The sequence below is a fragment of the Desmodus rotundus genome, chromosome 9, assembly GCF_022682495.2.
Source record: "Desmodus rotundus isolate HL8 chromosome 9, HLdesRot8A.1, whole genome shotgun sequence".
NCBI lineage: Eukaryota > Metazoa > Chordata > Mammalia > Chiroptera > Phyllostomidae > Desmodus > Desmodus rotundus.
The window spans coordinates 7504333-7531286 of record NC_071395.1 but is presented as its reverse complement, the minus strand read 5'-3'; positions in this window follow the sequence as shown (position 1 = coordinate 7531286).

The window sequence follows — 26954 nt, the reverse complement described above, 5'->3', positions numbered from 1 at the left end:
ATCAAATAATGGATTTCCAAACGTGTTACTATTCATACTGCCAAAGTTTCTCCCAAAGTTTTGTGGAGAAAAGAAAGCCATCACCATTCCTGTGAATGAGACGTAGGAGCGAAGAGAACCAATGTGAACTCGTCTGGGGTCCTATCCCAAAGGGTTGCCTGGAAGGTGGCATAGGCCCCACAGGACAGAAGCCACAATGTAGGCATTTGCAAATGATGATATTTGTGATCCTGAAAAATCTGCAAAAATAACCTGAGCTTATGCAATAATTTTGTTAGGGGAAGACCACCCAAAATCAGGACAAGATTATACCTTATCACTAACAAAACATACACACACGATTCCAAAAGAGCAGAATAACTCCAACATGCCAAAAGACACGTTAAATTCTGAATAAATAAATATCATAGTAAATAAAAGATTTTATCTTAAATTAAAGATCGATCCATGGAAGGGCACAAATGGAAGAGTGGAACCTGTTAAGATACAGAGAAAAAGTCCAGATGAACAAAAAATACAGATACTAATGCAGTAAAAACTTTGAAGGCAGGCCATATAGCCAAACTGGGCCAGAAGGGGAAATGTGAGATGACTGAACCTCATGTTCAAGGCTGCGTATTTCTGAGACTCACTTTGGAGGGTTTTATTCACGTACGCCGCATTCAACTGAAGGTACTAGTGGTCAAAATATTAGCATGCTAGGAAACAAAATCACGTATGACCCCCTGAGACCTCTGCATTCTATGGGAAATATTGTAACACGTTTTTGTTAAGTGTGATTTTTATACTTTTTTACTTGTTTGAATGTGATATAGCAAAGAGATAATCACATTAGGAAGTGATTCTGAGAGAGTAATGCCCTCCACACCTAAACTACTCTCTGATGTTGAAAAGTTGTAAGGCACTTCCACATTACTAGACTATAATGAGCTGAGTTACTTCAAAACAGAATACTTTGAAGTGTTTTGTGTATAAGAGTTGGCAATCATATGGATAGTTGCAAATCACAGTTCTATGTTTGATGTTACTCACTGTTTAAAATTATTCTAAATCTCAAACCAAAATGTGACATATGCCTTTCTTAGGGAAGAAACCAGAGCTTGAGACTGATCTCTATTTATCAAAATTTCCTTCATTGCCTCTATGCTTTGCAAGCCAAATATAAGGACAGTGGGCAGAGAGGGGTAGTCCTGTATTTTAAAATAGCTCTACAATCTAAGCGTTAAAATAACTTCCCAAAGCATCTAATTGAATCCTAAAGAGTTGCTTCCAAACTGAGCCAATCTGAATCATTAAAAATAAAGCCCTTTATCTGTTTTTGTCCTTGGACAAAAAAAACAGTATGGTACTACAGAGAGTGGAAATTTAAAATCAAATCTGTGTGGAAGACATCTCTGGGAACAGAAGAGATCCATCTATAGAAAACCTTCTTTTCTTTTAAGTCTAAACTATACCAGGGATTCTGAAAGTTTTCTCAAAGAATGTAACTTAACTTTATAATTAGTGCTTTAATATAATGACTCATACCATTGACTCATCAACTTCCTTTTTATGCAAGTAAAGCACCCCTCAACTCATGAAGCGACAGGTACTGACATAATCACTAGAAACAATTTAAAGTCCTGAAATTACATAAATAAGTAAGAAAGTGACTCAGGAATGAATTAGACCCACAAATGTAACTGATGTAATAAATGATAGTGGAAGGTGCTGCTATTTTGATTTCAGTTATTTCATTCCGTGATAGTTTTTATAAGCGTCAAGAAAACTCATTAAAAAATTGACATTATTGTTAATCATTTTTCCCTTTGAACACATATATTTTTAGCACTTTACATTAAATTTTAAAAGAGGAAAATGTCCTAAAATTCAATTAAGAGTTTTAAGTGACAGGAATTAACTAATTTATATCTATGAACAATAATAAATATTTCATAGAAAATAATGAATATGTAATTTTGTAGTTCATGTACAAGGAAAGTAACTTTACTAACAAGAATGATTTTTGGTGAAATTTAATTTTCACTGTAGTTCCTATGGTATTTGTGGATAGAAGTATAAAGTAGTTCATTTTATTTGAAATTCTTGGCCATGAAATTGTGCTTTCAATATGTTTATACGATGATTAAAAAAACTGTCATAACCACATAGTTCATGCATGATTGACATTAATGCTTTTCCTGCTTAATGAGAGCTTCGGATTAAATGTGTGTGAGGTATTTCTAATGAAACAACCAAAAATAAGAGTTGATCGTAGCAGAGTGAATTTCGTTAAAATACCCAAGATTTTGCTTTCGAAAAGTTATTTGAAGACATACAATTTAATAAGCTTAGTTCAAGTACAAAGCAGAAAGGAATATAAAACAGAAAAGAACTTTCTCGCCCTATGCTGTCTGAGCCTCCGCAATGCCATGTGCCATATTAGTTCTGGTTTGCTGGAATGTTGCCTTCTTCTCTAAGCATCTCTTCTATATAGTGTCTCTTCATCAAGAAAATGTTATTTTTTATTGCAAGTGTATCAGAAGTACCGTATTTTTCAGACTATAAGATGCACTTTCCCCCCCCAAATCTGGGAGGAAAGTAGGGGTGCCTCTTATAGTCCTAATGTAGCTTACCTGGCTCGCTACAGGATTTCTGCTTTAAAGGATGTTATTAAATATTTTACCACATTTCTTGCTTCAAAATTTTTTTTCCTGTTTTCCTCCTCTAAAGCCTAGGCGCGTCTTATGGTCCGAAAAAATACAGTATATCAGACTATATCACTAAATTTATCTTGGTGCCCTAGTACTTGGCGGAGTGAGGCATTTTTAAAAGGAGGAAAAGAGGAAGAGGACTAGAATGTAGTATGGACATTGTATCCATTGGTTTGCATACGTAGCCTGATTTAATTACTCAACTGATAAAAGTATTTTCTCTTGGATCTATTTATTCCCAAAGTTGTAGGGCAATTGAAAAAATGACAGATTCTAACCCTCTAGTCTTTATTTAGTGTCAATAATAAATTCAGGTGGCCCCCTACTCACTTTTCATTCATTCAATAATCATCTAGTAAAGACCTAGTTTAAAGTAAGCATTTTGCAAGATACTTATGATTTGAAAAATGAAACTGCTTCTGTAACCCTGGTCTGGTTGCCTAGGCAGACACATGTAGTTATATTAACCAAAGAGGGAAATGTAAGAAGGGGATTAAGATTACAAAGGAAAATAGTTTTCTTTGATTTCATACTAGATTTACAACAAAAACCTTTTTCTGGATAGATAAGAAAGGTATAATAAATTAAACATAGTTTAGGAGGAAAATAATATATTTTTCTTGAGTTTGTTTCATAAAGATTCTTGAATTTGTTTTGTAAAGATTTAACTATGAAGAGAATTATACATTTTCTTCTATCTGTTTCTTATAAATTTTTGTGATTTTGACTGAATTTGAAACCAAAAAGCCACATATTATAGATAAATAGTTTACTTGACCCTATTCCAAATAAATTTAAGTTTCCACCAAGAAAGATGTAGTTCCCCAAAGACACTTTGGATTTTGTTCTCTCATCTTACATAATTTCAATCGGCACTGTCAAATTCTAGACCTCGGGGGGAAAACATTAATTTATTCTATTCAGGCTTAGGATTTCTTTCTCTCAAAGTTAGGTAGACAGAGAAGACGTAGCAAAATCATTTCAGTGTTCTAGGTAATACCCCTAAGGTGGAGGAGGTTCATGTTAAACTAAATTCATTTCCTTTAATTGCACTTGGTTACTGGTGTTAAAAAAACTTTAAGCGTGCAGCCTAAGGAGGAATTTGCACATATGTGCACCCACTGTAACAGCACCCAGACCGAGGCTTCCATTACCCCATAAATTCCTTTGGGTTCCTTCTCAATCCACATACCCTCCAGGGAAACCATGCTTCTAAATTTTATTACAAATGATTAATTTTTCCCAGCCTTGAACTTCATATGACTTAAAACAATAGTAGGTTCTCTTTCGTCTTGGCTTGGCTTTTCACTCACTGTAATTAAAATATTGGTTAGTTTTCTCCATGTGTATTTATGATTAGCAAATATTGCCAAAGAGTGTTCTGAAGTGACCGTACCTACTCACATTCCCTCCAGAGTGAGAGGATGTTCCACTTTCTCGTCAGGCTTGGCAAACTTTGTTCTACCTCTCTTTTTAGTTTCCACCATTCGGGTGAGTGTAGCACTCTCACGTCACGCCTCAGTCTGCTTGTCCCTAACGATTCATATTGTTGGGCCGCATTACGTTTGCTTATTCATCTGTTTTGATACACCCTCTTGTGAAGTGAATTCAACAGTGTGTGTGTGTGTGTGTGTGTGTGTGTGTGTGATGGTGTGGTTTATCTCTCTTATTGATTGGTGGTAATTCTTTACACATTCTTGATATAGTTGCCAGAAATTTGTGGACTTTTTTATTCTACATTTTTCAATTCCCTCTCTTAACTGTGTCATCTGATAAAAATCAATCTGTTTATGGTTTTGAAGTCCAAGTTATCCTTTATTTTTTCCTTTCATGGTTAGTGATTTTTGTGCCTGTAATTCAGACATCTGGCCATACCAAGGAAAGAAAGTTAATTTCCTATGTTTTCTTCTTAAAGCTTTATTGATTTACTATATTCATTTAGGACTGTGAATCGTCTTGAATGGACTTTCGTGCATGATGTGAGGTGGAGGTCAGAGTCCCTTTTCCCAGAGGGACATCTAATTGTCCCCACACATTGTCCCACCGAGGTGCAGGGTCTCACCACATTTATCTTTGCTGCTGCCACAGCAAGTTCCCCTGAACCCCTACCCTTTTGTTTATAGGAGGTAAAAATAACAAGGACTTGGATTCAATCTTCAATCATTTGCTTATCGGCTACATGATTTTAAACAAAATAATCTTACTTCCTTGGCCAGCCGTTTATTTTGCTAAAAGAGAGGGGGCTTGTGATTGAAGTAAAGGGTTTCTAAGTACCTTCCAGCTTTAATATTTTGTTCTTCTAAACGACCTTCAATAACAAATTGATGATGCACAAATAATGTAAGATATGCACCTTCAGAACAGAAGGGTCCAAAATCTCACCTTGGTTTAAATAACGCGAGTCCCAATTCTTCACCTAAAACCCTGGGGGCCAGCTGAGCTTCATAATTTAGAATTTACCTAGTTTTGTAAGGTTAATTTGATGCATATATTGTGTATTGTGTAACTCTCACAGCTCTCCACACAGTAATCAAACCTTAATATATATGCAGAGAAACATATGAAGAAAGATAAACACTATAAATAATATCAGTTTGAGAAAGGTTATATTTAAAGATTGGTTTCAGAAATACTTGTGATTTTCATACTTTTGGATTTCAGCATTGTGGACAATGATTTGTGGACCTCTCATATTATTGGGGCAAGTCACAATGAACAGAATAATGTCATTAAAAATATTAGTTAGTTCTATGCAATATCTTAACTAATGTTCTTCTAATTTACAGTGAAAAGTTGTGACAGCTGTGGACCAGTAAGATAGAATGTTTTCTCTTTGCCAATGTAAGTGTGCGTTAGCAACTACCAAACAGAAGCTATAAAAATATCTAACAATATACATACAATGACCTTTAAAATGAATAATGTAAACCGCAACAGAATACTGAAATCATCAGTAAATAGTAGGTGTGCAATGCATATCTGATTCAGATATGAATATCAGTAACATTATAATATTTACACTCATGCATATATTTAAAAATATATGTCCGTTTCAGCACAGAAATAGTAAATAGTTTCCGAGTCAACACTGTCTTCCTCTCACTTAGAGAGTTCCACCCCAGACTTTCTGGTTTGCCACGCGGCCGCGCCTCCCCCTCGGGTGGAGGTGACTGATAGCCACCTTTTCCCAAGGCCTATGTGTGCAAACATTACAACCCAACCTTGGAAACAGATGTAATTTTAATGTATGTGTTTAATTACTCCTAAACGTTGGGCATGTTAAGGACCTAGCCTTTGCTACTAACTATGAATTGCTATTTTAGATACACAAGAAATAAAACAATTTTTAAAAAAAGGTCCTGGCACAAAAAAATGCAGATCATTTTTCGTTTGGATCAATCCCATTTCCCTTTCACTTTGCTGTGGCTGCTATGAAGCTAAGCTAACTCTAAATAAACAATGTATCTTTTATAGAATTTTGATGATATATAAAACCAAGTTGGTCTTCATAAGATCAGTATATAAAAGATAGTTAAACATGTTACAGAAATAAGAGTTTACCATCTACCTGGTATGAAATCAGGGTAAGAATAATTATTAAGTAACAGGTCTTATAATAATCAAGCTTTTTAAAATTCTAGTTATTAAATATGTAGAGTTAATTCTTATTAAATAAAGAGTACTTTGTTCCTAAAAATGTCTTAATATAGAGAATTTCAAAGTAAACATCTATGAACTGTACTACCCTTAGTTTTCAGAATAAAAATCAATAGTAAGTCAAGCTTTAATTTTATTCTTTTTATTCCTTTCAGGAAAAGATTCTAAGTCAGAATGAAAGAAAATTTTTAAAAACTTAAATGACTTTCCTAGAAATGCAGTATACCTACCTAAATATGATTAGAAATCAGATATTATTTTAAAATCAAGATATATCTTAAAAATAAATTATGCATATTTATCTTCCACTGACCCAAATCATACAAAATTAAAAAATTACTTATTCAAATCAGAAAGGCACAAGTGGAAGGCTATCACTGATTACCTGTCTCAGACTATACTGAAGAATTAATAAACTCCACTACACCTGAGAGGGAGTGAGTGAAGAACATTTCTTTAAGACCAGATTTGGTTAAGTGAACAGTTTCCTTAGACTCGGAGTTGCTATACATTAAAACAGACTTATTCTTAAAAATATTCTTACAATTATTCTCACCTAGCTGAGAGAATGTAGTTCTCACTGAAGGAAGAAACCAACTAAGTTTCTTAGGATCCTTCCAATCCTGTAGGACTATGAGTCCATTTAGCCTTCAGATTTTTACACCACAGCATTGTAACAATGCTACATCTAAAAATCCGAGAGGTATGCCCTGGCCGGCCTGGCTCAGTGTGTTGAGTGCCATCTGGCAGAACAGAAGGTCTCTGGTTCGATTCCCAGAAAGGGCACAAACCCGGGCTGCGGGCAAGTCCCTGTGAGAGGCAACTAACTGATGGAGGTCTCTCTCACACATCGGTGTTTCTCTCCCTCTCTTCCTCCCCCGCTTGCCCTCTCTCTAAAAATAAATAGGTAAAATATTAAAAAATCTGAGAAAGTCTATTGAGAAATGAAGAACCTTTTATTTTCATAGTGGAACATGCCACAGTCTTTTATTTAGCACCCAACTATACCTGCTGGAATACTAAGAATACTAACGACATCAGAGAAGCTTGATTGCTTAGAGAAAATACACTTGGTATAAATCAGTGTTTAATGTCAATCTCCTAAAAGTAATGTGTTTAACAACAGATTCATCATGAAATTTTCCAGAAAAAGTTAAGTGTTGAAAATGTTCTGTATTCCACTCCTCAAACAAGGAGGGTAAAAGATATTTAATGCAAGTTGAATCACTTCCTTTAACCTTAGAGATTTTTATAAAATAATATCTCTACTGAAGACAGGTTGATAATAATTCATGACTTGGAGGTCTGAGGCCAGTCTGTGACATTACTGCCAGTCCAAGGAAAATCGTTATTTGAATGACGTCCAATCTCATCTTTACCACCTAATCATCTAGAAGGCCTGGATAGCATTGAGTTCAGATACTAAGAATAATCAGATTATATATGCTAGTCTTTCAATCCCCTCTTCTTAAAGAATCTAAGCTATGGTTTAAGATTGATTTGCACACTCTATTAAAGAACTGAAGGTAGGCTTTATTTTATGTTTTGGTATAGAGTTTTATAACAAAAACATAACAAGAATGATAAAACTTAGAAAAGCGCCATGGATGTTTTATGCTTATTATTCTATTTGGTGCAGTAAGAAAAGTCATCTATGTCTTAAAAAGTGAAAACATTGCCATTTATAGTAGACAAATATATATTTTTATTTTAATTGGTCATTAAGAAAAGTTTGCAAAATTAAAGCTATGCCACCTTCTATCCAGACACTTCATTTAAAAATAACTATTAAAGTATCACGTCAAAGAACAGGTTTTCTCACTAACATATGTATGTGATAGTGGCAGATAGAGAAATGTCTAATGAAACTATTGATTAAAGAACACCTGCAAGGTTAATTGAAGGAAAGATACTTAAAATACATAGATCTCACCATGAATTATTTTAACATGACTTCTTCCACAGGAAATTCAAGTCTCTTTCTTCTCATGTTTTTTCTTAAAAAGAAGATTCTACTTTAATTGGAAATATGCACAAATCTTTTCTAAATAATACATATCACTTCCTTTTCCAGTGGAAGGATAGAATCCTGAACACTGTTTTAGTAGTTTTGTACCTTTCTTAGCTCTGCTTTAGCCACAAGTGTTAACAAACAAAGCTATTTTATTGACTAAAGCATTTTATATAAAACTTCATGGATTTTTTTTAAAATGGAAACTCATCTAAAGGATTCGCTTCCTTATTTTACAAAGCATAAATTTTCCCTGATGGCTTTCTTCTTTATGTCTTGCTTGATTGCTTTATTTGAAAGAAAGTGGAATGCTATAAGGCACACAATTATCTTCAACAAAAAATGATGAAGATAAATTGCAACTCTATATATAGGAATTCGTAACCACTACTGAAATCTGATTCTTGCTCAAAACAATAGTTAAGGTTGAATTGACTTGGTAGGAAGATAATCCAAAACAAGAAAATTAAATCTGAATTCTGGTTAAATACTGTTGGAAAAAAAATACATAATTAAAAACAAAATCTCGCAATCCAGAAATGCTCTCCACAAAACTTGTAGACAAAGGAGGCCCTTCTATTACCAAATAAGCATGCGGCCAGTAAGTAATGAGTATCTTGGTCAATCAGCTAAGACTTTGCAAAGACAAAAAGAAGTCTCACTCTTTTATGTGGCCAAGCAGATACAGTCCATTACATGCAAGTTTTCAAGATAAACAATAACTAGTCCTCACGTAGGAGGACTTGACCACGCCACTACGGCCACACAATTCATCCTAACTTTACCTGGTAACTGGGGTGGCACCTGTGTTGCTGAATTAGGTTTATCCGGAAAAAAATACTCACTTCTCATTTTTATGACAAGGGATAGTTTTGCCCCTTGGAGCAAGGTGACTTACGTGGATTTGGGCTCCAACTCTCCCACCAGAAGCAGAGACCTCAGGGCCACCTCCCTTGTTGGCATTTCAGAGAAACGGCTTGCGGGATCTTGACAAAGACTTTCCTGGGTCGTAAAGCTGAAGAAAGGTCAACTGACAAAAGGCTTATTTAGTCTGGTGCAGGATTTACGGGATGTGTGTTGCAGAAGGGTGAGAATGCACTGCGGTTACAAGTTTTCTGCAGCAAATGCTCTAAGGAAAGAAGGGGAGGGAAGCCTCTTCCTCAATTTCAACAGTGAGAATTAAGCTACTTATTTTTAATCTGTGTTTGTCCTTGCAATACAAACTACTAGGGTTAATCTAAAATAAATCATAAGAGAAAACTATTGATTTATATCAAATTATGAAATCAAAAATTCAGAGCAAGTTTAATATCTCTCTTCATTGTTTAATATATATATATACATATTAAATTATACATTTCAACAGAGGCTGCTATCCCTACTCTTAAACACTGAAACAATATCTCTTTGAATTATATATCTAAATACAAATCCAAGGATCCTTTGTGGTAATTTTGGCGTTTCCATTGATACATTCAAGAAGACCTCTTTAAGGGGTTATGAAAAGAAAGAAGCCAGCCCTCAAAAATCCTAGTTTCCTGTATGTGAAGTTCTAGTTCATTTGAATTGGACTCTAATTCGGTCTCAGATCCTGGACTGAATAGAACTCCCTGGAACTGGATTTATCCCATTTTGGTGTGCCTTGTACTTCAGAGCGAGGCTAGACTTCAGTCATACATCAGGGTGACAAAATATTAGATATTGACAAGTTACTTTCATTTGCTTTATTGATAAAACAGCAACCCAGTTTATCTGACTGACTTTCACAAACGTTAGACTATACTAGTGGCCGTATTTTTTAGCTGACCACTGCTTCCCCGTCCTACCACGCTGCCCATCCACAGAGTCCCATTGCTGGTGATACAGCTGCATCCTTACCTCTCAGACAGACTAAAACGGGGTTACAAGTTTAAGGCCCAATATGTCTAAATAATTCTATAGAGCTAAATAATAACTTCTGATTCTTATGGTAGAAATGTTGAAGAATCTCAACTAATTTTTTCTTTTCTTACAATTTCCACATTAGGCACAACTCAAGTCCCAGAATTTCTCTCCAGAATATATTGTTCTTTTTTGGTTTTAACTTACAATGAATTCAGAATCCATAGCTTCTTAAAGCACATGCAGACTGCCTAGCATGATTTGGTTTTTTCAGGCATATTTAATACCACATGTTAATATTGAATATTATATACCTTGAGTACTTATATCAAATATCACTAAAAACAACAGAGGTGATTTATTGGATAAGAAGAGAGCTGAAAGGATAAAAGAAAAGAAACTGAAATAAAAATTTCAGTGTGCCCTTATTCCTGGGTCTTATAGTAAACAGCCAGTGTCCCCGTGGGCCACAGCTGGTCACAGGGCCTAAGTGAGGGCCTCAGATGGACTTGCTAACAGGGCTGGAGTTTGAAATGGAGGCCCCGCAATCCCTCATTACTGATGGTAGAGTTTGTAACATTATTTTTATTCAACTATGACCAATGGAAAAATTAAAACAATTTTGATCACTTTAGAAATTCTAGGCTTGGCTTTTCATTTGTAACTATCAATTATTTAAAGAATAGTTTCAAATGGCTCTTGGAGCCCTTTGGGGGGAAAAATTACAGTAATTTAGGTGGCAAATGTGAATGATCTCAAATTTTTAGTTCCGTATGCAATAAAAATGTCTTATAAAACAGTCACATTGCCATCTACTGACAGCTTTTTGTAAAAGAACCAACATTTTCTCATTAGCTTAACTGTCTGACTATGCACTTTAATGATCTATTACTTGACATGCAGCAGTAGAGAAAAGGGGGAGCACAGTGTATCCGTGCTCAGTGTATCTACTTAAAATAATCTCACCCTTCATAGAAGCCATTCTGAGCCATTCAGTGTTTCACTTTTATATACTGCAATTAGATACATTTATTAATGGCATTATTGCATAGTATTTCATAGCTGGTAAAACTGTTTTCAGGAAAGTGACTGCAGAGTGTATGTTAATAAATCTGTCCTGCGTGTACAGTACAGAGGGGCTTGCTAATAGGATTTTCATAATAACAGCATTTATCTCACAGCACATTTTATAATACCAATCACTAGGGAACAGCGGTGTTGTTATTACGTTATGTGAAAAATAGGATTTGAGCTAAGGACATGTATTATGACCCGAAACACAAAAGCATTACGGTAGCTGAAGCACCTGTGCATTAAACCGTTTTCGTTCCCTTCCTTGTTCGCCTCCGCCAGAGTTGATACAAGAGACACCCAGTGCTTTTCTAAATAGATCAAGGATTCAGTCCGTACTTCCCGTGAACCGGGAGCTCTGGAGTGTACCATCCTGATACACAGTGAGTGTGACCTTGAAGACGACAAGAGTCAATTCTTCCCAAAGCTGGTGTGGTCATCTCACATCAGAGGGAATCCATTCCCCAACTTACTTCCATGGAATCACGTTGCTGATTTCTCTTTCTGCCATGTGCCCAGACACGAACTGTCTCTTCAAATGAAAGTTTAACTTTAGAGTGTCATTTTTCACAAGAGAAAAGTCATGGGTACTCATCAGTTGTTTCAGATAATCACAGGCTATGCATGTTTTAAAAGTTAAGTGCAAAAGATTAAAAATACGAAGGTTTTAGCTAAACTCATAATGCCTTGCAAAATATTTAATACACCAAACCTGAGCTCTATGCCCCCCATAAACAATCACAATGCAGTTCTGTTACTTTTAATACTCACAAACAGAAAGGAAAAATTTCAACATCGAAGTGCTTAGAATGGCCTAAGTATATGAACAGTCAATCAAGGGGCATATCATTAGCCTATTGTTTTACAGATTTTTTTTTCTTGCCCAAATCCAATCCATAAATGGAGAACATGAGATTTGGCAGAACTTAAACACACACACTACTCAAGTAGGGCACACTATCACTTATTTTGTCATAATGGGCTCCCCCAGGATTTATTATGAAGCAGAGTGAATTAAAGGTTCCCCTGACTGGAGATCCAAGAGAGCAGAACGCTCTGCTCTCAGAACTCTAGCTGAGTTTGAATAAGAAATCACTCAGAAGATAAAAGGCCCAATTTTCATGCCACCTTTCAACTAGGTCTAAATAAATGTTAAAGATTCTTGCTATATTTCCTTGCCTGGCAAAATAGAACATTTCCAAATGATAATTCAGTTAGAGCCACCATAAAATATCAAGGTTGAAAGATATTTAAGTTTTCTTTTTCTTTCATGAAACACTTCTAAAAGACTGCAGAGAAACACATATAGAATATGGGACATTTTCATTGCTAGAACTACTGTTTTTTTTTAATATGTTTGTTGATTTTAGAGAGAGAGAAAGGGAGAGAGAGGAGAAACATCGATGTGAGAGAGAAACATTAGTTGGTTGCCTCCCACATGTGCCCCAACCAGGGTGACCAGGGATTGAACCTGCAACTTAGGTATGTGCCCTCACCAGGAATTGAACCCCCACCTTTTCGTGTACAGGGCTTTGCTGCAACCAACTGAGCCTCCCAACAAGGGCAATAGAACTACTATTTCCTGTCATAGAAACTTGACAATGAAGTATTTATATTTGAACTGTGTTTTTCACTTTATATGGCTTGTTTCATATTATAAACATGTGTATCATGAATAAAAAATATTATTTCAAATTTTATATAAGTGTGAAAAACAAATCAACCAAATAGAAATACAATACAGGAAAATCTAGTGGTGACAGAGAAGTCTGAACTGGCATGGAGGTGGGGATGCTTTGAATTGGGCAGCAGGCAGCCTGTGAGCATAAAAGTAGGAGGCAGCCATGGGGATTCTGCTTCAGTTTCTCCAACAAAACTCTCTAGGGACGAAGAGTACCTGCCCCACACACATGACTACTCGGAGCTCCAAAGAATTAAATTAAATCAAACCAGCTCCAGAGCCCCGCACTTACAAACGGCTAACACCACGTGATGGGGAATACATTTGGACAGCCACTCCCCCACCATCTCCAAACTCCCTGAGTTGATGGATTATTATCTGGTGTAGGAATTGTCTGACCTAATGCTGATTCTCCTTGGAGGTAAAGAGTGAAGCCATTTATCTAAGGATTTGTTTAATGGAGTCAGTCATTGCTAATGGATTACAGGTGCCTGGAATTTTCTACTCTAGGCCTCATCCACATCGCACCCCGCAAATCACTTTAGCACACTGGAGTTAACACGCAGAGTCTGCTTTTCCTCTACAAGCACTGAAAGACGGCATAGCTTACATTGTAATGGAAAATGGACACACGGGCTGAAATGAGACGCGTTAGAAACACAACTACTAGTTCTGCTACAGGAAGTATTAAAACATAGGAGTAAGTATCAAGATTTAAAATTAGCCAAGTAATAAACTAAAAGATAAAAGGGATGATAGTATAACAAAAAATAGATGGAATTAAGGGTCATATGGATACGGTGGAAGAATATATTAACAAAATTGAAGATTAGAACAAGAAAATCTCTCAGAGAAAAAATAAGAAAGATATAAAAAAATTAAATGATAAATGAAGAGATAAAGAGGTTAGGAATAAAAGTACCAATATCTGGAAAATAAGATTTATTCATTTCAAAAACAGAAGGAATAAACATAAAGAGTACTAATAATTTGGGGTAATAATGAACATAAATTTCCAAGATTTTTTTCTTTACAGAGGAGGTCTCAAGAGTGCTAGAGAAGACTGATAAAGAAAAGCCGCTCTCATACTTTATAAGGAAATTGGAGAACATCAGGGACTGAGAAGAACTGCAATGGGAAGATTGAGCAATGAGGGAGCTGACTCTGAATGACATCAGAGCCACAAACCATGCATCAGGAATTAGGATTAATAACTGCATAAAGAAAAAGTACTGAAAACATGCAAATAAGGCCAAAGAGTACAAGAACATTGCTTATCTTATCATTTATAAAAGGTTCTTTCTTTTGGCTTTCACTCTTCATGAAGGACTTAGGTTCTGGAAGCTACGCATTGACTTGTTGTCTGGTAAAGGTGTAGACAAGGTCCTTTAGAAAAGATACCATCTGCTTTTTGTTTTCTCTGCTCTGCTGGGCACTGACCGGTTCTACCCTTTTAACTGACCATTAACACCTGCAGGTACATGCTCTTTGAAACAGCTTTACCACATTACTTGTTCCATCCTCAGTGCATTAATAAATCTCTGACAAACACGCGTTCTATATTTGTATGTCCGTAATGATTTCCACTTGTGAAAATTATGATTTGACACATAGAACCTGGAAATCATATTTCACAAGCAGAGATATTTAGAGACTGTTTTGTATGTCTATACAATACACCCCTGAATAGTTTTCCTGAAAACGACTCTGTGTAAGATCTGCAACTCTGGAATGAGAAGGGTACGCGTGCAGGTCCAGCTAAATGACTCAAGCAGGGTAAATTTAGTAATGGCACTAAATGTCAGTGTTCTGAACTGAAAATGGGAATATTTGTACCTTCTTCATGAAGTTGTGAAAATTATATAAAATAATCTCCATAGAGTACTTGCCATAATACACAGCTGAATAAGCACAAAATAAATGTTAGCTATTATAACTTCCACTCTTGCAAACTACCAAAACACATGGAGACTATCCTAAAAATCACTCATGTAAGAACATGGTCTTAGAAGACCCACCCGTGGGAGTCAGAGAGAAAACACATAGTTCTGGAAATCTCTGTGGCATTTTTATATGACTTTTACTACACTATGCATCATTTACTATAAAATGAAAATAACATTGAGTGTATTATTTATATTTGAACATTTTGAAATCATTCAGTTAACTATCTGCCAGGCATCAGAAGAAACGTGACATCTATTATCTTTATTTTCTGTTGGAGTTTAAAGAGCTCGTTGATGTCTTCTGCCTGTCCTAGAATAGTTTTCATTCCTTTGGTCTGCAAACCAGAAAGCTAGAAAATTTAAGGATTTATACTAAATAATAAAGAGAATACCAAGGTTTTAGAACATATAAACAAATCAAAATTGTAGCTCCAAAAAAGTTAAAAATTACATTGGCTTTAAGAACTTTATCATGTACATGTTAATGTAAATAGTGCAAACTCAGATAAACCTCATTGCATGTTATTATTTTTGAAGAATATGTGAATTCTTCATTTCTCAGGTAACACAACTGTTGTATGTCTATTCAAACGGGTTCATGACATGGTTTAAAATTTACTGCTGTGTAATTCCGTTTATCGGTGAACATGTGTATGTGAGCATGTGCTTCCATTTCATCATGAGTAGACACAAAATAGACAGCAGATGACAATTCGCCAAGGTTGCCGCTCTGTTCCAGTATGTTCTGTACAGTTACTCTCATACAGCAAAAGTTTCCTTCAATGTGGGTGAATATTAAATGAAAGGCAGAGGAGAAGTAACTTTCCTTTGCTGTAATACATTTTTGGCATGCTATTAGAACACACTGGTGAGCCAAATGGGCCACGTTTCAGAATCAGCAATGAGAAAACAAACTGCATCACTATAGCCAGGTATCTCCTCAGTTCTGACACCACCTGAAAACGGTGACCACAGCTGGCTCACGGACTCAGGCCCCACACGGCACCCTCGACCTCGGCAGGGAGGGTGTGCTGCCTCCGGCTGGGGTCTCCTGGAAGGTCATTTTTTGAAGGCCGTAAGTATGCTCTACGTCTACTTCAATATCGTATACTTATACTGCCATTACATTTGAATTATGACTCATTTGCATGTCCTCTTTTCCAAAAATGAATTTCAGATTTTAGATAGGAAGAAAGAAATTGCTTGCTGTGAAAAAAACCAGCAAATCTTTGGTATTTAATTGGATATATAATGATAATATCTGTAAAGCTAATAGCAAAATCTAAATATGCTTTTATTGAAAAGTTCTTTAGCACTCTCTCTTATCATCTCTCATTTTCTCTGATGTACTAGACCTAAATTGCCACTTATAATGTGTGATGAACACACAGAAACTTACATGTTGCCTTGTGTTTTATCTAGGAGCAAGTAGATTGTACAAATAAGCTTGATTGCTCTGTGATAGAAAATGTGACCATCTGTAACAATTCATATTGTGAACTTATTACATAGATAATTATTATGATTGGTGTTACAATTCGGCAATCAGAAATCTGTACGGGATCCAAGAGAACACAGCAGGATAATACTCCATCTAAATGGGCTCAGGAAAAATGCAATTTATTTGACACACTCCACAAGAGAGGCAGAATCAATTGGACATATAGTGTAATCGTTTTTCTCTCCCTCAGTAGCTCGTCACAGCAGCCAGCTTCAGGAGGGAGGGAACCTGCCTATGGAACCTCGGTTGTTCCATCTGCATAAGAACACAGCAACCCTAGGGCACACCCAACTTATTACTGGAGCTCCCTTCATCGCGATAGGTCAGGTTTCCCTCAAGACCCACCCCTGGTAAATATCTCTGTCACTCACTTCAGAAATTAAACCTCCCCATCTCTCCAACTCTACTTGGATTCAAAAGCAGCAATTATATATAGATTGGACTATGTATTTTACAAGAAAAATCCATCCCCCCTCCTGAAAGCTTTTTTGCCTCTGTCATATAAACGATTTTTGAAAAATCAGTGACTCTTAATATGAGAATTATAAACTTATTTAAATGTTTTCTATACCCAATGGTTTCTAGAATTTAGAACACATGATAACTGTTTAATGCCATGCTGATAAAATCTGTAATTTTCCCTTTTTTAAAGGCTGTTGCACCTATCTCGTTATTTCACATCTGCTACATTAAATAAGATAGCACAGAAGGGAACTTGGTGGGAGGCAGAGGGGGAGAAAGCAGAGGAGCCCTAAAGACATGCAGGTGGAAAGTCGTTATCCTAAACATCTGGACCTATTTGCTAGGCAGTCGCTATCCTGGGACAGATTCATGTTCTACTTACAAACTCCCTCGGTGGAATACAAATAATATTTTTTAAATGGAGTGTCTCCATTGCATAAAATATCAAGATTCAAAAATGTGAATCTGTCAGAATAATCAATTATGAAACCTATAAGACGGAGGATCATTTGTTTCCATTTCATAGAAAATTTGAAAGACACACAAGTGTCCAGTAAAAGTTTTTGAAGAGATATTCATTTCAGTATTTATTCTCTACCTCTAAGCTGTGTATTCACAATGAAATAACACTGAGATGTAAGGAGAAAACTTCATAATTCACCAGTTTCCTCAAGTTATTTTGGGCCAGACATCTTGATGCCTATATTCCAAGCACCATTTCATTAAAATAAAATTACAAAAATAGCTCTATAATGAATCTAATGAAATGATATTATGACTCATATATAGATACTAAAACTAGTGCATAGAGAAATTAAGATATGTGTACTAATAAGTGGAAGTCCCACGTCCCCAGCTAGCTTATCTGGTGGTGATCTACTCTGAAGCTTGAGAAACTTCAATGACACTCTCGGTACTTTTTCACGATCACACTAAAACGTTCTTTTCAAGATGAATCTTTATACTAAACACAATGTTCTGCCCTCTGTCTGCTTTCCCATCCTCTTCTCAGGTTTAGATTGAGTTTGAGAGGGAATCTGAAGGTGGATCAGGAAGCGAGCTATTAAAAACTATTTAGAAGTCAAAGGTTTTGATTGCAGGAAATAAGTTGCCTTGAAAAAACTCGACATTATCATTAGCAATAAGATCACAGAGATAGAGAAGAGTAGAAAATGCTGATTCTGTATCCAGGAACTGGCCATTGTGAGAGATTGCACCATAATGAAATTTAATGTCCACCAATTCGTAGTTTTCTTAGTATCTCCCTACTACTGAGGAAAAGGCAGTTTTGTGGGAAAATGACACTAAGATGTGTTTGTCTATCTCAATGTACACTCTATCAGTAGAGCTTTTATTTCATGGAATCACACGAAACTGTCGGTATTTGACCATTCGGGACCTACAAAAAGGAAATTTCATCTGCTTCAGCCTAGCACATTGGGACCTTATTATTTTTGCTAAAAACATCTGGGGAAAAGAAAAAGAATATATTTAATTATTAGCCTAATTTATACTCAGAACACTTTAAAAAATAATTCTTCAGTATGCAAAAGTTTACTTAACGCGGCATATTCGCGTGCATACTTCATGCTAATGGAAGACATTTACCACAGAGTCACGTGAAAGCGTCTCGACTACTCTATGTGCACAGGTGACAGTCTAGGACATATGTGTCCTCAACATTTTTTTTGAGACATTTAAGGCATAATAGCATCAAATTTAAGAATGCAGATATTTATGCTTGAATGTTAGATAATCCATAAATAACATCTTTTCTAATAAAATGGCTTATTTTGAAATGAATCGAGGAAAATAAAAAATTCAGAAAATCTTTCAATTAAAATACAGGTTATTAAGTTTTTCTTTAATATTGGAAGCAGAGACCTCATCCTGTTCATCAATATAGACCTCCCCTTCTCCCAGTACCCATACTTTGTATTTAATATGCGCTTCATGGAGTTCCTGTATTATATTTTGTGTAAAAATGTGATTTTGCTCTTAGTGATTCATAGGGGAAAGTCTAATAATAGGTATTTTAACAGTATATTTGATTCTTTAAAAACCATAAACTTACATCCATTTATTTACTATAGCAATGAGACCCTATGTCTACAGTGCTTTACACTTTTCTAGTGCTTCACATTCCCCCCCCCCCCCCCACATCAGTCCTTGAACAGCCATGTTGTTGGCTCCGGCCAATGTGATCGTAGTGGATGCAACGCAAGCAGAGGCATAAAGGGAGCTTGGACTTTCGGGATGTGTCCTCTGTCATCAGCCATTGCCATAACAGCAACACCAAAAAGAGGTAAGCCTGGGCTAATCCACCGTTCCTAGGAGGAAGGGGAGACGTGGCTCAGAACCAAACCACAGACACATGAGCAAGCCAGCCAAGCTGCAGATGCTGGAGCAACCCCGCCAAGGTCAGCCTAGACCGGGCAGCAGCCACTGATGGCACCTGTGAAAGAGCCCAGCCAAGATCAGTGGGCCTGAGGGATGTGAGCGATGGATGCTTATTGTTGTTGGTTATGGAGTATTATGGTGACAATAGGTAACTGAAGCAGCGTAATAATAATGAGAAATAAAAACAACATGGTATGACTTTGGAAGTTCAATAATTTTCCAAGCCATGGACACCTGTATATGAATAGTCTTTCTTTACTTCACCATAATGAAAATCCTTTCTTGCTACATCTCTAGCAGTAGTGAACTCTGCTCCAAGCAGTGGTGCAGAAAGCTGCTTAGGAAGGGGATTAAGAAATCCCTTGAGTAGTTGGTTTAAGAGAATGACCAATCTTTCCCCGCCTCAACCAGCAAAATAGGATCCAGTGAGAGCATTATCTTTTGGAGCTGAAAAACATCTTACACAGAAAGTAATCACCACAGTATCAAAGCATGGCTGCATTTCTGAGAGCTGCATTCCCAGCCATACAGGGAAAACAGAGTGTTCATAGGTTCGGCAACCTTGGGGTTCAGTATCTGAGGACTCTGAGTGCAGGCAGACCTCAGGCAACCAGAGGCAGAAAAACCAAGCCGTCACTTTGACTCAAAATTCTTTAGATCACAGAGCCCGAGCTGAGAACAAAAGAGCAGTCAAAAATCTGACCTAAAAATCTGCAGTGAGAGTAGGAGGCTCATACAAGGCTAAAGGGCCAAGGAGACCCTTGTCTCGAAGAACCGCAATGTCTAGAGTGAAGCCACAAACCTATGCTATTGGCGCAGAGGAGCCTGAAAACGCCGTGGCTTTCTTTGACACAACTCTGACTCCATGGTATGGGCTGCTTTGACACTGCAGTCATGCCAACCTCTTTCTTCAAGTGACACATTCCAGTTTCAGCCACTTTTATCCATGTATGGAACTCTGAGCCCTTGGAAGACCTCATTCCCACACTTCAGGATTGGTCTAACACGGGTTTTAGGGCCGTCCTGGCCACAGCCCCCTGCAGTGGGCCCCTGTTTGTAAAGGGTTTAGTGTCCTGAATGAAACATTCTGTACAGCAACAGTAAGAAACACTGGGCAAATCAATATTATAATTCAGCTACAGTATGAGTTAAATAAGCTTTTATGAGTCAGTCGAAGAACAAATCTCAATTACGGCACTGTGTTCCAGAATTTATTTAAAAACCAGCTTTCAGATCACTTTTTGGCGATGCAAACTCCTTGTAAGTTGGACAGCAAGTGTACTCCTCTGGTGCACTGACTACACGGTAGTGTGTCCTGGCTGTGTTTTCCGTGCTCTGCAAGGGAGGTGCCGTAAGTGCCCGGGCCACTCAAGACCCATAGACCATAGATGAGAGTCCTTCAGGAATTCTGCTTATTCACTCAGGAATTCATTCATGCTACAAATACTGGCTGAGCACCTACTAGGTGCTACTCTCCTTAAATTCCTCCCTGCCTCTATTCTAGAATTGGGGACATCATATTTGTGAAAGCTATATTGTACTGGAAAGATCGCTAACAGTAATATATGATATAATCTAAGGAATAAGGACGATTAAAAACACAATGAAAGTAAGTAAGTAGTTGAGAACACATGGTTTCGACATGGTGATCCAGAAAAGCCTCTCAGAGGGACTCATGTTTTGACGCAGAGCTGAAGGAAGGAAGACGCCGAGGGAACAGCCGCACTGGGAAACAGCACGGCCGCCCGGAGGGGCAGGAAGCACGGAGACCCGGCCAGGAATGCGTGGGGTTTGCCGGAGGAGCATTATGAAAGCTAGAAAGTTGCCACATGGCCAAGAATATGCTCAAGCCTCCCACACTTCCTAGCACACATTTTTTTTTAAATAAAAGGAATAGACACATAGAGATTTAAGCATTATTGTACATAGAGCCAATTTAGAATTATCTTTTAAAAATGTATCTCTATTGTACTCTCTAAGAATGGAACTCCCCTCACAAATGTCAACATTCAGATCCCCTGTTTCGATGATTATGATGCCAATGTTCTCTAATGGATTTGGCTACTCTAACATGTAAGGCAGTACAATCTCAGATGCCATACTCACAAAAGAAATAATTAATTATCCCATCAGTATAAATGGGGGACTCCTGAGCCATGATTAACTCACAACATGCTCCCAGATGCTTTGATGTACACGCATTAACGTGAAGCTCTATAAAAATGATGTCCATTTCCCTCGTATAACCAATTCCAAATTCCTCCTAAATTGATAAAGGTAGCACTAAAGCAAAAGCTTCACAAAATAACCAACCACTAAGGCAAAATTAGTCTATTTCGAAAATCAAAGAAAAGCCCTCATAACCAAAAGTATAGATTTAAAATGAGTGACAATTCAGAGTTAATGTATTTTGCCACCAGACGTGCAACACTCGTACAAAAGGTGGGAAAAACACCTTCTTTCCTGCCTCCTTATCCTGACATCACCACCAAAATAAGCGGCACCATGCTCTCATCTGCCCTGCCGTTCAAAGAACCAGGGATTCCACCAACCAAAAGCCTGTTGCATTAACCTTCTCCCAAGAGACACATGGTTTCAAACACTCCTACGCTACAGAATAACAAATCTAACAATACTTCAAGTTTCTGTTTTTAATACCTTTTGCATGATATGAAGTAAACCTGGGAATAATAGCAAATCTATGGTTCACCAAAATAGGGCAATATGTTAAATAGCTAGTTTTCCCCTTTCTGTGCATTAACTTCAAACAAAAATCCTGGGGCTTTCCTTTGACATCCTTGAAAGTGATTAATTGGTTGAAGAAATGCAGAGGTTAATCATCTTGATTAATTTCTAATTAGCCCCACCTGTATTTCAGAGGAAACGATCAATATCACCATTTGAAGGGCCAGGCTAAGATCCAGCAGCACTTCTGGAAAAAATGCAGTTAATTTCTGACAATTTGGTTTACAGGCCTCCCTGGAAAAAGCCAAAACTCTCTCCCTCGGTCACAACTCGTTAGAAAGCTTTATTTTAAATAGAGAAAGTAAACATTTCATATGTACCTAAGTCTCCTTTTAATTTTTTTACTTTTTTTGGAAGATAGTGTTTAAAATCATACAAGCAGGTAATTATTATTACAATTATTACTGAATTTAATGAAGTCAATTTTAAGGAAAGATTTTCACGTGAAGACTAGTTTAATAAGTTTGCGGTACTGAAAGCACCACGGTGATGGCTTTAAAATCTGAAATTAATTTACCTTCAAGCAACTTGCAATTAGAGACCTCTTATGATTCAGAATATTGGTTCAGGGATGTGGTATACCAAATATTATCTCAGAGACTGAGGGGAAAAGCCAGAAAATAACAGAATTCCATGTGGGGGGAGTATTTTTAAGAATAATAAAAAAATCAACTTAGGTTAATATTATATTTCCTCAGCTTTTCTACATAGAGAACGAGTACTCCTGAATCAAATTTTGTCAAACATTTCAGTTAAATTTTCGTGTTAGGATGATTTTGATTTTTTTAAAAAAATACAAGATGTAAACATATGTCACATACAATAGTATATAGTGCTTTTTGGTTTCATGGAGACCTCCAAATAAAAATTTCAGAGAATAAAAATATTTATGTAAATTTTTTAAATGCTTCCAAACTCAGAATTCATTATGGCTTCCATAACCAGGTGATGAACTAGCCATGACCATACAGTTGCATATTTCTAGAGGAAAGGACACTTAAGATGTGAGTGGAATAACCTCTGAAGCCTCCAAATACTTCACCTGTACCCAAAAGCCTCATCTGACTCTGCAGTTCCTGCACGTTTACAGCTCTGCCCTCCCCTATCATTTCTTTTAATCCAGCTACTCATTCTTTAACTTTACCAAAGCATTTAGATTTCATTGTTAGCAATACATAGAAATCCAAACTCGGAAAACACTACAAAACCCTTCCCAAAACTTCAAAGACAGAACAAAACTGTCCAGCTTCATCCAATGGCTCTCTGTCATGCTGACTAAGGGTTTTTTCCGCGCACCTAACAAGTCTGAAACTAGTATTTCCTCCGAGTGTAGAGCAATTGTCTAGTAGAAAGGTGCTGTGGTACAGTCAGCTCGGTTACACTTTTGTTCCATGTACAACCCCCTCCCCAAGGTTTCTGAGCGAGCCTGGGGTCTTGTTAAGTGCAGAAGTTGAGGGAGTCATTACTTTACTGATCAGTCATTATTTTACTGATCAGTCATTATTTTACCGATAAAAATAATAATCTTTCTCCATGTAACAACTCATCAGATGCAATGTAACTTTTTTCTTATATCCCTTGTCTTGCTGGGATTGAGACTTTTGTTTTCTGTTCCAATGGACCTGTTTGTACCCTTCCGAGGGAGTAGCTGATATTCAGGAACTTGTTACCATTTTACGGTCCAGAGGTCAGGGCTTCACCTTCTACCCACTGATTATAATTGTCTCCCATCCGTGCAAATGTGTTCTCAGAAGACAATGAGTCATTCAGGTTACTGTGACTACACATTCTAAATTGGCTCCATAAAATCTATCCCTTTTAATGTTATTCCCATGTGACAGCTGTGATTTGGAGCTTCCATTTTAAAACAGTTTTAATGGTTCTGTGATGGGCCCAGTTTCTTCAAAGTGTTCAAAACATTCAAAAGGAACTTTTGTATAACTTCTGAGGGTAAAAAGTTCAATTACTTTAATATCACAGAAACCAAGAGAGAAAATAGAAGAGTAAGGGGCATGATAACAAAACTACTCAGACTACTGATCCCAAACGTAAGAAATCCATCAGATTATACCTTTCCGATGGTTGAGACATACACTGTAGATTTAATGAATCTACATTTTCCAATCTTATTCATTCTTGGAACTGTTCCTCACTCTGCTCTGCTTCTTCTGTCTCAGCAAATAAATGTATCAAAGTGTGCATTCTATTTTTTCATTATATCACAGCTGTTGAATCAACAGCCTATACCTCAAGGACCACCAAAATGATTAATGAAGGACCACATTGGGGTTCCAGTTTTGTCTTCACTTTATTTCGGCATGGGTATGTCTATCTTTCTCCAGTTACGCTTTCCACCATTGCTACTGATGTTTGACGTAATAGGTCCTGTCAACCACTCCTACCCTCATTCCAGACTGAAAGGCCTGGGTACGTTCTGAAAGTCCGGGAGAAGCGTTTGGCATGAACTCATCTCACTAGAAAAGCTCCCCAGTTTCTGCTGGACAGTGCTTGGGTAGCCAGGATGTTTCCCCACTGTCAGCTCATCGGTGTGATGAAAGTCAGAACCGCATGCATTGTATCAAAAGTCTAGGCTTTTGTTCATTTCCAACGGTTGATATCTTAATAAAGCATGCCCGTTTGTAAGTTTCACGATTACAGCATCACAGTCCCCAAAGCTCTGGTAGGTAGGCTGAAGTCTACATAGGAACATGGGTTCTCACTTCCTTTGAGCTATCGTCCCAACAGGTCGATGGGTGTTCACCTAAAGCCAGTAACTAACCTCACAGAGCCTCTGCTAACAATGTTATCTCGTCCAAATGTCCACAGAGCATGGCGCTGCTTTCGTCTTCCCTTGGTCCTGCGAGGTGGTATCATGCTGAGCTCCTAGCTTAGGAACCCAGTCTGTCTGAGTAACTCTTGCTTTATTTGATAGAGGCTTGCCTGTTACTTCAAATCTAGCCAAAACCCCTGGAGTTTGATGAATGTATTCTTGAACATGAAACACTGCAAGAACACTGTGTCTTTAGAGGGAAAACATTCTGTACACCAACTATTCCACAAAGTGTGCCAGTAGCTTTGCCACAATTATCACCTACATAGGTACAGACCCGCCGATGAACGTTTTATAGCTGTGAGATGAAAAGGCAAAGAAGCAACTTCTTTCCCACTCTCATCAGAGCTTGAGCTGCTCCTTGGTCCTGACTACAGCTATCAGGTAACATGCAAACATCCTAAGTCCATCCCTTCTTTTCCTTTTAGATACTTACTGCTTACTCATTTGTCAAAAGACGGCAGAGGAGATGCTTGCTTCAGGTTCACTTAGATAACTTGTAACAGCTCTTCTGCCTCTAATCCTGAGTTGTTTACAACAGGGCCTTATGGGTAGAGATCGTTCCTGTTCCCGGAGCCACTGGGCCCTCCCCCATTCAGGGGCAGGCTTCCCTCCCCAGGCCTGTGTGACCTCAACAGAGCTCTGCTGGTCCCCTCTCCATTCTTTGTCAAGATAATTTAATCCTCTAAAGATTCTGCTTATGTTAGGAAGTTATTGTATTAGTTACCTACTGATAAATAACAATTTGTCCCAAAGCTCATCCTAAACCAACGTTTATTATCTCACACAGTTTCTGTAGGTCAGGAATTTGGAAGAAGTGTAACTACGTGTCTCCGATGCTGAGTCTTTCATAAGACCATACACCGCTAGGGCTGAAATTATCAAAAGGCTTAACTCGGGTGGAGGGGTCTATTCCGAGGCCCCCTCATTTGACTATTGGCAGTGGGCCTTGGTTCCTTGCCATTTGGACTTCTTTATGGGGCTCCTTATGACATGGTAGAAGTGAATCAAGAGAAAAGGGCAAGAAAGAGGGCGTGGCCACTGTGGAAACTGTAGCACCTTTTACAACAGAAACTCAAACGTGACATGCCATCAGTTCTGCTGAGTTCTACGAGCCATTCAGACCTGCCCAACAAAATGTGGGAACAAATTACACGAGGACATGAATATGAGGGGCGGAAATCACTGAGGGACATTTTGGAGGCTGACTGTCACATCATTAAAACATAAGTTTGTGATATTAATATATCCAGTTATTAAATATAATTCTCCAACTATTCTAGAAAAAAAATGGTAGAAATCTCAAAGACAGTACAAACCAAAAAAAAGAGAATTGATAACTTATTGAATTTGATGAAGAAATACAAGATATATGAACAGGAAGACAGAGTTTGCATCTACAGGTAGAAACATGATGATAAGAAAACATCAAGAAGGTTGGTTTGGAGGAAAATTAATGAATTTTCTTCTGAGAGTTTTAAAAATCAGATGATAATAAGATACTCAAGTACTTCATGGTAGGTATTTAGAAATGTGCCATTGTCCCTCAAGAGAGAATTCAGAGATAGGAATGAAGTTTTGACCATGTTTATAGTTATGAACTTCACAGTGGAGGGGATATAATGTAGAAACAGATGTGGGAGCCTAATTATTAAGAAACAGAGGGAAACTTGAAAGAAGAGAAGAGAAAGAAGAGAAGAGAAGATAAAAGAGAAGAGAAAGAACTTTTCATGGATGAAAGGGAAATTTTTTTTAATTATTACAAAATTTGGTTCAAAAAATTGTGGGAAGAAGGGAAGTTCCAAAACCAGGTTTACCAACATCAAAGACACGTTCACAACACCAAACATGAAAACTTCTCCTTCTTAAGCTAAGACGCCATGATTTAAGAGCTACTCATCTCTGGCATCCCGGGTTCCCACAATATAATTAACCAAGATTCATCTTTATGAGGCTTTCACTCCCAGTTTAAAGGAAAATAATTTATCCAAATTTGAGAGCAGAAAATAGCAAATTTAATTGGAAACCAGATCGTGTGGTGTTCAGCTTCTGTTAGCACGTCACCGCTTTGGCTGT